At 46.2% G+C, this 13,306-nt stretch overlaps 1 non-coding gene across 1 annotated transcript; it reads left to right on the top strand.

Annotated features, from left to right (window-relative positions):
- The first annotated feature begins 1,743 nt into the window (after nt 1-1,743).
- On the top strand, nt 1,744-1,934 carry LOC121545242. The gene has a single exon (XR_005996236.1). It is a non-coding gene; the product is annotated as a U2 spliceosomal RNA (small nuclear RNA).
- Nucleotides 1,935-13,306: the final 11,372 nt, after the last annotated feature.

Raw genomic sequence — 13,306 nt, forward strand, 5'->3', positions numbered from 1 at the left:
ATGCTCCTTGTGTTGTGTGCCTGATGGGCTGTCTCCAACAGAATGATAATACTGTCGTCTGTGATGCCTGGTCTCTTTTCCCAGCATTCCAAATGGCACCCTATCCCCTCTATACAGTGGGCTACCAAGTAGTGCACTAAACAGGTAATAGGGAGCTATTTGTGATTCAGACCTTCTCTCTGCCTCTGTCCCCCTTTCTCCCCCCTCTCTCCCCCTCTCTCCCCCTTTCTCCCCCCTCTCTCCCCCCTCTCTGTTTACCCAACACCCCCGGGGTCAGACGTCAGGGTCGGCCATGACACTGCAGGATCATTAAACATGGGTTCTTTCTCTTGACAGGTGATTCGTGGACATCTATGATAAAGGGGGTGGGTAACAGTAGTTGGCATACTAAAGCTCCAGGAGAGAGGGACGGCACACACAGGACATGACATCATTCAGAGTCTTTGACCTCTGAAGAAAATAACTGTGTGCCACCCATTGTCCACAAAGCATCTGGGAGTGCTGATCAACGATCCATTTTGGCTTTTAAATCCTAATGAATAGAAGGGGGGACCTGATCCTGGATCACCACTTCCACTATGAGACACTTTGTGGGTATGGACATGTAGCGCTAGGTGAATATGGACATGTAGCGCTAGGTGAATATGGGCATGTAGCGCTAGGTGAATGTGGGCATGTAGCGCTAGGTGAATATGGGCATGTAGCGCTAGGTGAATATGGATATGTAGCGCTAGGTGAATATGGGCATGTAGCGCTAGGTGAATGTGGGCATGTAGCGCTAGGTGAATGTGGGCATGTAGCGCTAGGTGAATATAGACATGTAGCGCTAGGTGAATATGGGCATGTAGCGCTAGGTGAATATGGACATGTAGCGCTAGGTGAATATGGACATGTAGCGCTAGGTGAATATGGGCATGTAGCGCTAGGTGAATATGGACATGTAGCGCTAGGTGAATATGGGCATGTAGCGCTAGGTGAATATGGACATGTAGCGCTAGGTGAATATGGGCATGTAGCGCTAGGTAAATATGGGCATGTAGCGCTAGGTGAATATGGGCATGTAGCGCTAGGTGAATATGGACATGTAGCGCTAGGTGAATATGGACATGTAGCGCTAGGTGAATATGGACATGTAGCGCTAGGTGAATATGGACATGTAGCGCTAGGTGAATATGGACATGTAGCGCTAGGTGAATATGGACATGTAGCGCTAGGTGAATATGGACATGTAGCGATAGGTGAATATGGCCATGTAGCGCTAGGTGAATATGGACATGTAGCGCTAGGTGAATATGGGCATGTAGCGCTAGGTGAAAGGGATGGTACAGAGTAGTAGGACTTACTTTTACTCTGTTTTTAGAGGTGAAAGACTTTAGGGATGAGGATGATGTTCTGTCTGTTGGAGGAGAAAGGGGTCTGTTGAGGAAGACACGCCGGGCACCTGTTAACTAAACTAAAGGTGCTCTCGTCTAGTCCCTCCACCATACCTGCCTTACCTGCTTTACCTGCTTTACCTGCCTTACCTGCCTTACCTGGTCGTTCTCAACCCCATTAGGAGAAGACTATGAGCAAGCTAAACGTAGCTCAAAACAAATTCTTAATTCCTTTTTTTAATGTTCTTGTGATCATTTTGACCCCACGGGGTGAGATCTTGCGTGGAGCCCCAGATCGAGGGAGATTATCAGTGGTCTTGTATGTCTTCCATTTCCTAATAATTGCTCCCACAGTTGATTTCTTCAAACCAAGGCTTCTCGGCCTTTTGGCTAAGATCAAGTGTAGTATCTGTTCTTATCAGTTTAATATCTGATACGTCCCCTATCTGGGGACCATATATTAAATTGATTTTTGGAATAGGGAGATGGAATAGGGGCTTGCTCCGTCCACTCCACGCATCGACCTGGTATTGCAGTATCTCCAGGAACGGTGCACCCCCTGTGGAATCTGCTGCTGACGGGAGAGGTTGTGTTTTCTCTAGCAGGAGAGGTAAGCTTGGCTTCGTTTATGGTGTTGAGTTAAGCTTAAACCATGTATTTAGTTTGTAGGTAGGTATTGTAGTTTGGTATTATAGGTAGCTTACTCCGGTAGTTATTGTAGGTTATTATTGTAGGTAATTATTGTAGGTAAGGATTTTATTCGGCGGAGCCCAGGCGAAGCACGAGGCTAGCTTACCCACTACCTGGACCAACAAAGCTAGCTAGCTAGAGGGTAGCTACCGGTAACTTTTAGCAACTGTGGGTAACTTTTAGCAACTGTGGTTAGCTGTTTCCAATGTTATTTCACGCTTAAGAGTACCTGTAATTGAGGCAGCTAGCTGCCACCTTCAGCTGTTTTTTCTAACCTCATTATCATTAACGTTAGGTGGTCGGTAGCTGCTGTACCTAATTTTGGCTACTGATTGCAGTCTGCCAGTTTGGCTTTATACATAGCTTGGGCTTTGTCGAGTAAGGCTTAAACTATGTATTTAGATTGTAGTTAGGTACTATAGGTAGGCATCGTGGGCTGTATATTATTAAGTAGTATAGGTAGGCATCGTGGGCTGTTGCGGGTAGCTGTTGTGTGTAATTTTGTAGGTTACTTTTGTATTCGGCGGTGCCGGATGTAGCACGAAGCTAGCTAGCTAACTCACCTCCTGGATTAGCTGGCGAGTAGCTATTAGCAACGGTACCAACTAAAAACAATATCCTTTTAGCCAGCTACATTCGCTCACAGCGACGCCGTTTTTCAAACAAAGTCAACACAGTAGCCATTGCTAGCTAGCCAACACTACCAGCAGGCTGTGGTAGCTAAATACAATGTCTTTGTGCTAGCTACCCAACGTTTAATCATTGCTGCGTTATGAAAGGTAAGCTTGGCTTCTTATATGGTGTTGAGTTAAGCTTAAACCATGTATTTAGATTGTAGGTAGGTATTGTAGTTTGGTATTATAGGTAGCTTACTCCGGTAGTTATTGTAGGTTATTATTGTAGGTAATTATTGTAGGTAAGGATTTTATTCGGCGGAGCCCAGGCGAAGCACGAGGCTAGCTTACCCACTACCTGGACCAACAAAGCTAGCTAGCTAGAGGGTAGCTACCGGTAACTTTTAGCAACTGTGGGTAACTTCTAGCAACTGTGGTTAGCTGTTTCCAATGTTATTTCATGCTTGAGAGTACCTGTGATTGAGCCAGCTAGCTGCTACCATTCAGCTGTTTTTCTAACCTCATCCGAGGCATTAACGTTAGGTGGTTGGTAGCTGCTGTACTTAATTACAGCTACTGATAACAGTCTGCTGTAGCTTACAACAATTCTAATTTCTAAAGTGGAAGTTGGGAGAGTTTTATTCGGGTGGTTCAGTGAAACAATTATAGTTTCTGAGGTGGAAGTTGGGAGAGTTATATATTTATTTATTTTTTGGTGAGGGAGGCCTGCTCTCTCCTTTCCCTGATGTTCAGTTCATTTCATCCCGATCTCCTCTGCATTATTGTAGCCATCTGTTGCAGCCTGTCAACTATGCCTCTGCCTATCCCTGTTCTCTCCTCTCCGCACAGGCTACACAAACGCCCCACACCGCGTGGCTGCTGCCTCTCTAACCTGGTGGTCCCTGCACGCACCCCACACCTGGAGTTCCAGGTCTCAGGCAGCCTCTGGAACTGCCGTTCTGCTGCCAACAAAGCTGACTTCATCCCAGCCTATGCTAATCTCCAGTCCCTCGACTTCCTGGCGCTGACGGAAACATGGATTACCACTGAAAACACTGCTACTCCTACTGCTCTCTCCTCATCTGACCATGTGTTCTCGCATACCCCGAGAGCATCTGGTCAGAGGGGTGGTGGCACAGGAATCCTCATCTCTCCCAAGTGGACATTCTCAATTTTTTCCCCTAACCCATCTGTCTATCTCCTCATTTGAATTCCATGCTGTCACAGTCACTAGCCCATTTAAGCTTAATATCCTTGTCATCTATCGCCCTCCAGGTTCCCTTGGAGAGTTCATCAATGAGCTTGACGCCTTGATAAGTTCCTTTCCTGAGGATGGCTCACCCCTCACAGTTTTGGGGGATTTCAACCTCCCTATGTCCACATTTGACTCATTTCTCTCTGCCTCCTTCTTTCCACTTCTCTCCTCTTTTGACCTCACCCTCTCACCGTCCCCCTACTCACAAGGCAGGCAATACGCTTGACCTCATCTTTACTAGATGCTGCTCTTCTACTAATCTCACTGCAACTCCCCTCCATGTCTCCGACCACTACTTGTTTCCTTTTCTCTCTCGCTCTCCTCCCACACTACTCACTCTGCCCCTACACAGATGGTAATGCGCCGCCGCAACCTTCGCTCTCTCTCTCCCACTACTCTCTCCTCTTCCATCCTATCATCTCTTCCCTCTGCTCAATCCTTCTCCCTCCAATCTCCTGATTCTGCCTCCTCAACCCTCCTCTCCTCCCTTTCTGCATCCTTTGACTCTCTATGTCCCCTATCCTCCCGGCCGGCTCGGTCCTCCCCTCCAGCTCCGTGGCTTGATGACTCATTGCGAGCTCACAGAACAGAGCTCCGGGCAGCGGAGCGGAAATGGAAGAAAACTAAACTCCCTGCCGACCTGGCATCTTTTCACTCCCTCCTCTCTACATTTTCTTCATCTATTTCTGCTGCTAAGGCCACTTTCTACCACTCTAAATTCCAAGCATCTGCCTCTAACCCTAGGAAGCTCTTTGCCACATTTTCCTCCCTCCTGAATCCTCCCCCCGCCCTCCTTCTCTCTCTGTGGATGACTTTGTCAACCACTTTGAAAAGAAGGTTGACGACATTCGATCCTCGTTTGTTAAGTCTAATGACACTGCTGGTCCTACTCACACTGCCCTACCCTATGCTTTGACTTCTTTCTCCCCTCTCTCTCCAGATAAAATCCTGCGACTTGTGACTGCAGGCCGCCCAACAACCTGCCCGCTTGACCCCATCCCCTCCTCTCTTCTCCAGACCATCTCCGGTGACCTTCTCCCCTACCTCACCTCGCTGATCAACTCATCCTTGACCGCTGGCCATGTCCCTTCCGTCTTCAAGAGAGCGAGAGTTGCTCCCCTTCTCAAGAAACCAACACTCGATCCCACTGATGTCAACAACTACAGACCAGTATCCCTTCTTTCTTTTCTTTCCAAAACTATTGAGCGTGCCGTCTTTAGCCAACTCTCTTGCTATCTCTCTCAGAATGACCTTCTTGATCCAAACCAGTCAGGTTTCAGGACTGGTCATTCAACTGAGACTGCTCTTCTCTGTGTCACGGAGGCTCTCCGCACTGCTAAAGCTAACTCTCTCTCCTCTGCTCTTGTCCTTCTAGACCTGTCTGCTGCCTTTGATACTGTGAACCATCAGATCCTCCTCTCCACCCTCTCCGAGCTGGGCATCTCCGGCGCGGCTCACTCCTGGATTGCGTCCTACCTGACCGGTCGCTCCTACCAAGTGGCGTGGCGAGAAGCTGTCTCCGCACCACGTGCTCTCACCACTGGTGTCCCCCAGGGCTCAGTTCTAGGCCCTCTCCTTTTCTCCCTATACACCAAGTCACTTGGCTCTGTCATATCCTCACATGGCCTCTCCTATCATTGCTACGCTGACGATACACAACTAATCTTCTCCTTTCCCCCTTCTGATAACCAGGTGGCGAATCGCATCTCTGCATGTCTGGCAGACATATCAGTATGGATGACGGATCACCACCTCAAGCTGAACCCTGGCAAGACGGAGCTGCTCTCCCTCCCGGGGAAGGGACTGCCCGTTCCATGATCTCGCCATCACGGTTGACAACTCCGCTGTGTCCTCCTCCCAGAGTGCGAAGAGCCTAGGCGTGACCCTGGACAACACCCTGTCGTTCTCCGCCAACATCAAGGCGGTGACCCGCTCCTGCAGGTTCATGCTCTACAACATTCGGAGAGTACGACCCTGCCTTACACAGGAAGCGGCACAGGTCCTAATCCAGGCACTTGTCATCTCCCCGTCTGGACTACTGCAACTCGCTGTTGGCTGGCCTCCCTGCCTGTGCCATTAAACCCCTACAACTCATCCAGAATGCCGCAGCCCGTCTGGTGTTCAACCTTCCCAAGTTCTCTCACGTCACCCCCCTCCTCCGCACACTCCACTGGCTTCCAGTTGAAGCTCGCATCCGCTACAAGACCATGGTGCTTGCCTATGGAGCAGTGAGGGGAACGGCACCTCTGTACCTTCGGGCTCTGATCAGTCCCTACACCCAAACGAGGGCATTGCGTTCATCCACCTCTGGCCTGCTGGCTCCCTTCCTCTGCGGAAGCATAGTTCCCGCTCAGCCCAGTCAAAACTGTTCGCTGCTCTGGCACCCCAATGGTGGAACAAGCTCCCTCACGACGCCAGGACAGCGGAGTCACTCACCACCTTCCGGAGGCATTTGAAACCCCACCTCTTTAAGGAATACCTGGGATAGGATAAAGTAATCCTTCTACCCCCCCCCTGACGTTCATCCACCTCTGGCCTGCTGGCTCCCCTTCCTCTGCGGAAGCATAGTTCCCGCTCAGCCCAGTCAAAACTGTTCGCTGCTCTGGCACCCCAATGGTGGAACAAGCTCCCTCACGACGTCAGGACAGCGGAGTCACTCACCACCTTCCGGAGGCATTTGAAACCCCACCTCTTTAAGGAATACCTGGGATAGGATAAAGTAATCCTTCTACCCCCCCCCTGACGTTCATCCACCTCTGGCCTGCTGGCTCCCCTTCCTCTGCGGAAGCATAGTTCCCGCTCAGCCCAGTCAAAACTGTTCGCTGCTCTGGCACCCCAATGGTGGAACAAGCTCCCTCACGACGCCAGGACAGCGGAGTCACTCACCACCTTCCGGAGGCATTTGAAACCCCACCTCTTTAAGGAATACCTGGGATAGGATAAAGTAATCCTTCTACCCCCCCCCTGACGTTCATCCACCTCTGGCCTGCTGGCTCCCCTTCCTCTGCGGAAGCATAGTTCCCGCTCAGCCCAGTCAAAACTGTTCGCTGCTCTGGCACCCCAATGGTGGAACAAGCTCCCTCACGACGCCAGGACAGCGGAGTCACTCACCACCTTCCGGAGGCATTTGAAACCCCACCTCTTTAAGGAATACCTGGGATAGGATAAAGTAATCCTTCTACCCCCCCAAAATTGTAAAGTGGTTATCCCACTGGCTATAGGGTGAACGCACCAATTGGTGAGTCGCTCTGGATAAGAGCGTCTGCTAAATGACGTAAATGTGCCCTTGAGCAAGGCACTTAACCCTAATTGCTCCTGTAAGTCGCTCTGGATAAGAGCGTCTGCTAAATGACTAAAATGTAAAATGTAAATGTACCTATTGCAGATTCAGTCTTCCCAGCCTGGTGCAGGTCTACAATTTTGTTTCTGGTGTCCTTTGACAGCTCTTTGGTCTTGGCCATAGTGGTGTTTGGAGTGTGACTGTTTGAGGTTGTGGACAGGTGTCTTTTATACTGATAACAAGTTCAAACAGGTGCCATTATTACAGGTAACGAGTGGAGGACAGAGGAGCCTCTTAAAGAAGAAGTTACAGGTCTGTGAGAGCCAGAAATCTTGCTTGTTTGTAGGTGACCAAATACTTATTTTCCACCATAATTTGCAAATAAATTCATTGAAAATCCTACAATGTGATTTTCTGGATTTTTTTTTCTCTATTTGTCTGTCACAGTTAACGTGTACCTATGATGAAAATTACAGGCCTCTCTCATCTTTTTAAGTGGGAGAACTTGCACAATTGGTGGCTGACTAAATACTTTTTTCCCCCACTGTATATATAAACTCCAGTCGTACTTTATCAAATGCCTTTTCAAAGTCTGCTATGAATAGCAGGCCTGGTTTCCCAGATTTTCCATAGTGTTCTATTGTTTCCAGTACTTGCCTTATATTATCTCCAATGATCGTCCATGTAAAAAACCTTTCTGATTAGAATGAATAATGTCCGACAATACCTTTTTAATTCTATGCCCTATACATTTTGCTAGAATTTTTGCATCACAACACTGAAGTGTAAAGGGCCTCCAATTTTTTGAATGGATTGGACCTTTGTATTTCCCACCTGTATCCTGTTTCAGTAATAATGAAATCAGACCTTCTTCTTGAGTGTCTGATAATCTACCATTTACATAGGAGTGGTTAAAACATGCTAATGACGGTCCTCTGAGTATATCATAAAAGGTTTGGCATACCTCGACTGGTATGTATCGACTTTCCCCAGACTTAAAGTCTTTAATTGCATCCAGAAGTTCCTCCTCTGTAATTTCACATTCACATGAGTCTTTCTGTATGGCTGTTAATTTTACATTATCAATAGAAAAACAATCCCTACAATTAGCTTCATTTAGAGGAGATGGAGGCGACTGAAATGAAAACATTTGCTTAAAGTACTTTGCTTCATCTTTCAAAATATAATTTGGTGAATCATGGGTGACTCCGTCATTTGTAACCAGTTTCAGTAAATTATTTTTGGAAGCATTTCTATGTTGAAGATTTTAAAAGAATTTGGTGCATTTTTTATCCATATTCCATGCAGTTTCTTTTATTATTATTATAATATATTACACTTGATCTTTCTTGAATAAGTTTCTCAAATTATTTTTGTTTTTCCTCTAATTTATTCTGAGCCTCTATGTTACAGTTTTATTGCCATCTGTTCTCTACTTATTCTTTTAAATGAATATTTCTAACAGCAACAGATGAAATGGACTTTGGCCAGGGGATCAGGGTAATATGGTTAGAGGGTGTAATACAATTCATTAGAATGTAATAATATTAATCTACAATGTATGTTCTTAACACCCTGGGCAACAGGGGCCTGGGAGGCTCACAGGGATATTGGTATCCACAGTACTCCATCAATACTTCTTGTATTCCCCTTTTTTTTTTTTTTTTTTACATAAATGCACTGTCATTTAAGCTTTAAAACTGCAAAGTTCTCTCTGCCTCATGGCAAAATGTGTAAAATTACAGGATATTAGCTTAAAAGCTGCAACAACTAAAAATATATCTGACCGATGACAGAATTGTAAGAAATTAGGGTGAAAACGGCTAAATGTTCTGGTAACACTTTATATTAACTAAGCTCCCTTAATAAACCATTTATATACTGTTTGTAAAGAGTTTACTTTCCATTTATTAATCATTATTCCTACATTTTTACATGTCAATAAGCAATCTCTAAATTGTTAATTACACATTTATAAACACTATTGTTTATTTTTTATTTTAACTGCCTTTGTCATCAGCATGCTAGGCTAGCTGATGCTAAAGCAGCCCATTGGTTTCCATAAAAATACGATTCCTAGCATTGGGGTAAGTTGCTACTGGAAGTGTTGTGGAATCCAATGGGCTGCTTTAGCATTAGCTAGCTTCGCAGTTTTAATTAAAATAGTGTTTACAAATACGTAAATGACTATTTAGAGATCTGCTTATTGACATTTACAAATGTAGGAACAATGATTTATAAAATGGAATGTAAACTCTTTACAAACTGTTTATAAATGGTTTATTAAGGAACCCTGATATAAAGTTTTACCCATGTTCTCTCCGATACCAAGAAGTGGGCCTTCAAAATGTTCCATCTGGCCATGCACTGCCGAAGTAATAGTAGAACTCCTTGTATTCTATTTTTTAAAATCTCACTCGAGTTCCCTGATGAATTTACTATCACAAAAGGAGTCCCCGGCCCCAGAAAGTTTGAGAACCCCTTCTCTATAACCACCGTGGTTATTATTTGACCCTGCTGATCATCTATGAACGTTTGAACGTCTTGAAGAACGATATGGCCTTAATGGCCATGTACTCAAAGTAACTGCCCAGTGTTTTCAGATTTCAATGAAATATGACCTATAATTACGGGGGGCCAGTATGAAAAATGTATGCACTCACTAACTGTAAGTCGTTCTGGATAAGAGCGTCTGCTAAATGACTAAAATGTAAATAGTTTCCCCTTCTACATTTTTTTCATTAAGTATGTTAAAAAGCATATTTTCTGTGTTGGATGATGTGAGAGTATGGGTTAGCTGACAACATCACAAAAACGATGCACATGTTTCAATGGGGCAGAAGTCCATGCGTGATGTGATTCTGGATGGCCAGCTAGCTAGCAACAATGACAAGAAGCTGTTATGTGAGGAATCGTAGGTGGCTCGTTTCAACTAGTTTTATCTTGTTCTTGATACCATGTCTTGTTTTGAGGTGTTTTGACTGTCACGTATATGCTAATTACAATTCGCTAGCTAGTTAACCAACAACTGTAACGATATATTTGAGCGACAACAAGTACACATTGTGGGAATGTATTTAAGTTTTCAATAAATATTGTAGATGTAATATAGTTTAAATGTTGTCAACAATCTAAACCAACCCCATCTGTTTTGCCCCATAGTTGCGCAAGCTTCGGTTTTGTTGCTAAACAACCAACCCGTCTATATCAAATCAAATCAAATCAAATTTTATTGGTCACATGCGCCGAATACAACAGGTGCAGACATTACAGTGAAATGCTTACTTACAGCCCTTAACCAACAGTGCATTTATTTTAAACAAAAAAAGTAAGAATAAAACAACAACAAAAAAAGTGTTGAGAAAAAAAAGAGCAGAAGTAAAATAAAGTGACAGTAGGGAGGCTATATATACAGTAAAATAAAGTGACAGTAGGGAGGCTATATATACAGGGGGGTACCGTTGCAGAGTCAATGTGCGGGGGCACCGGCTAGTTGAGGTAGTTGAGGTAATATGTACATGTGGGTAGAGTTAAAGTGACTATGCATAAATACTTAACAGAGTAGCAGCAGCGTAAAAAGGATGGGGTGGGGGGCAGTGCAAATAGTCCGGGTAGCCATGATTAGCTGTTCAGGAGTCTTATGGCTTGGGGGTAGAAGCTGTTGAGAAGTCTTTTGGACCTAGACTTGGCACTCGGTACCGCTTGCCGTGCGGTAGCAGAGAGAACAGTCTATGACTAGGGTGGCTGGAGTCTTTGACAATTTTGAGGGCCTTCCTCTGACACCGCCTGGTATAGAGGTCCTGGATGGCAGGGAGCTTTGCCCCAGTGATGTACTGGGCCGTACGCACTACCCTCTGTAGTGCCTTGCGGTCAGAGGCCAAGCAGTTGCCATACCAGGCGGTGATGCAACCAGTCAGGATGCTCTCGATGGTGCAGCTGTAGAATTTTTTGAGGATCTGAGGACCCATGCCAAATCTTTTTAGTCTCCTGAGGGGGAATAGGCTTTGTCGTGCCCTCTTCACGACTGTCTTGGTGTGTTTGGACCATGATAGTTCGTTGGTGATGTGGACACCAAGGAACTTGAAGCTCTCAACCTGTTCCACTACAGCCCGTCGATGAGAATGGGGGCGTGCTCAGTCCTCTTTTTTTCCTGTAGTCCACAATCATCTCCTTTGTCTTGGTCACGTTGAGGGAGAGGTTGTTGTCCTGGCACCACACGGCCAGATCTCTGACCTCCTCCCTATAGGCTGTCTCATCGTTGTCGGTGATCAGGCCTACCACTGTTGTGTCGTCGGCAAACTTAATGATGGTGTTGGAGTCGTGTCTGGCCATGCAGTCATGGGTGAACAGAGAGTACAGGAGGGGACTGAGCACGCACCCCTGAGGGGCCCCCGTGGTGAGGATCAGTGTGGCAGATGTGTTGTTACCTACCCTTACCACCTGGGGGCAGCCCGTCAGGAAGTCCAGGATCCAGTTGCAGAGGGAGGTGTTTAGTCCCAGGATCCTTATCTTAGTGATGAGCTTAGAGGGCACTATGGTGTTGAATGCTGAGCTGTAGTCAATGAATAGCATTCTCACGTAGGTGTTCCTCTTGTCCAGGTGGGAAAGGGCAGTGTGGAGTGCGATAGAGATTGCATCATCTGTGGATCTGTTGGGGCGGTATGCAAATTGGAGTGGGTCTAGGGTTTCTGGGATTATGCTGTTGATGTGAGCCATGACCAGTCTTTCAAAGCACTTCATGGCTACAGACGTCAGTGCTACGGGTCGGTAGTCATTTAGGCAGGTTATCTTAGAGTTCTTGGGCACGGGGACTATGGTGGTCTGCTTGAAACATGTTGGTATTACAGACTCAGTCAGGGACATGTTGAAAATGTCAGTGAAGACACTTGCCAGTTGGTCAGCACATGCTCGGAGTACACGTCCTGGTAATCTGTCTGGCCCTGCGGCCTTGTGAATGTTGACCTGCTTAAAAGTCTTACTCACATCGGCTACGGAGAGCGTGATCACATAGTCATCCGGAACAGCTGGTGCTCTCATGCATGCTTCAGTGTTGCTTGCCTCGAAGCGAGCATAGAAGTGGTTTAGCTCGTCTGGTAGGCTTGTGTCACTGGGCAGCTCGCGGCTGTGCTTCCCTTTGTAGTCTGTAATAGTTTTCAAGCCCTGCCACATCCGACGAGCGTCAGAGCCAGTGTAGTATGATTCAATCTTAGACCTGTATTGACTCTTTCCCTGTTTGATGGTTTGTCGGAGGTCATAGCGGGATTTCTTATAAGCGTCCGGGTTAGAGTCCCGTTCCTTGAAAGCGGCAGCTCTACCCTTTAGCTCAGTGCGGATGTTTCCTGTAATCCATGGCTTCTGGTTGGGGTATGTACGTACGGTCACTGTGGGGACGACATCATCGATGCACTTATTGATGAAGCCAGTGACTGATGTGGTGTACTCCTCAATGCTGTCTGAAGAATCCCGGAACATGTTCCAGTCTGTGCTAGCAAAACAGTCCTGTAGCTTAGCATCTGCGTCATCTGACCACTTTTTTATTAACCGAATCACTGGTGCTTCCTGCTTCAGTTTTTGCTTATAAGCAGGAATCAGGAGGATAGAGTTATGGTCAGATTTGCCAAATGGAGGGCGAGGGAGAGCTTTGTATGCGTCTCTGTGTGTGGAGTAAAGGTGGTCTAGAGTTTCTTTCCCTCTGGTTGCACATTTAACATGCTGGTAGAAATTAGGTAGAACGGATTTAAGTTTCCCTGCATTAAAGTCCCCGGGCCACTAGGAGCGCTGCATCTGGATGAGCGTTTTCCTGTTGATTAATGGCCTTGTACAACTCATTCAGTGCAATCTTAATGCCAGCATTGGTTTGTGGTGGTAAATAGACAGCTATGAAAAATATAGCTGAAAACTCTCTTGGTAAATAGTGTGGTCTACAGCTTATCATAAGATACTCTACCTCAGGCGAGCAAAACCTCGAGACTTCCTTAGTATTTGATTTTGTGCACCAGCTGTTGTTTACAAATATACAGAGACCGCCACCCCTTGTCTTACCAGAGTCAGACGTTCTGTCCTGCCGATGTAGCGTATAGCCTGCTAGCTGAAT

The sequence above is a fragment of the Coregonus clupeaformis genome, chromosome 29, assembly GCF_020615455.1.
Source record: "Coregonus clupeaformis isolate EN_2021a chromosome 29, ASM2061545v1, whole genome shotgun sequence".
In the NCBI taxonomy this organism is placed as follows: domain Eukaryota; kingdom Metazoa; phylum Chordata; class Actinopteri; order Salmoniformes; family Salmonidae; genus Coregonus; species Coregonus clupeaformis.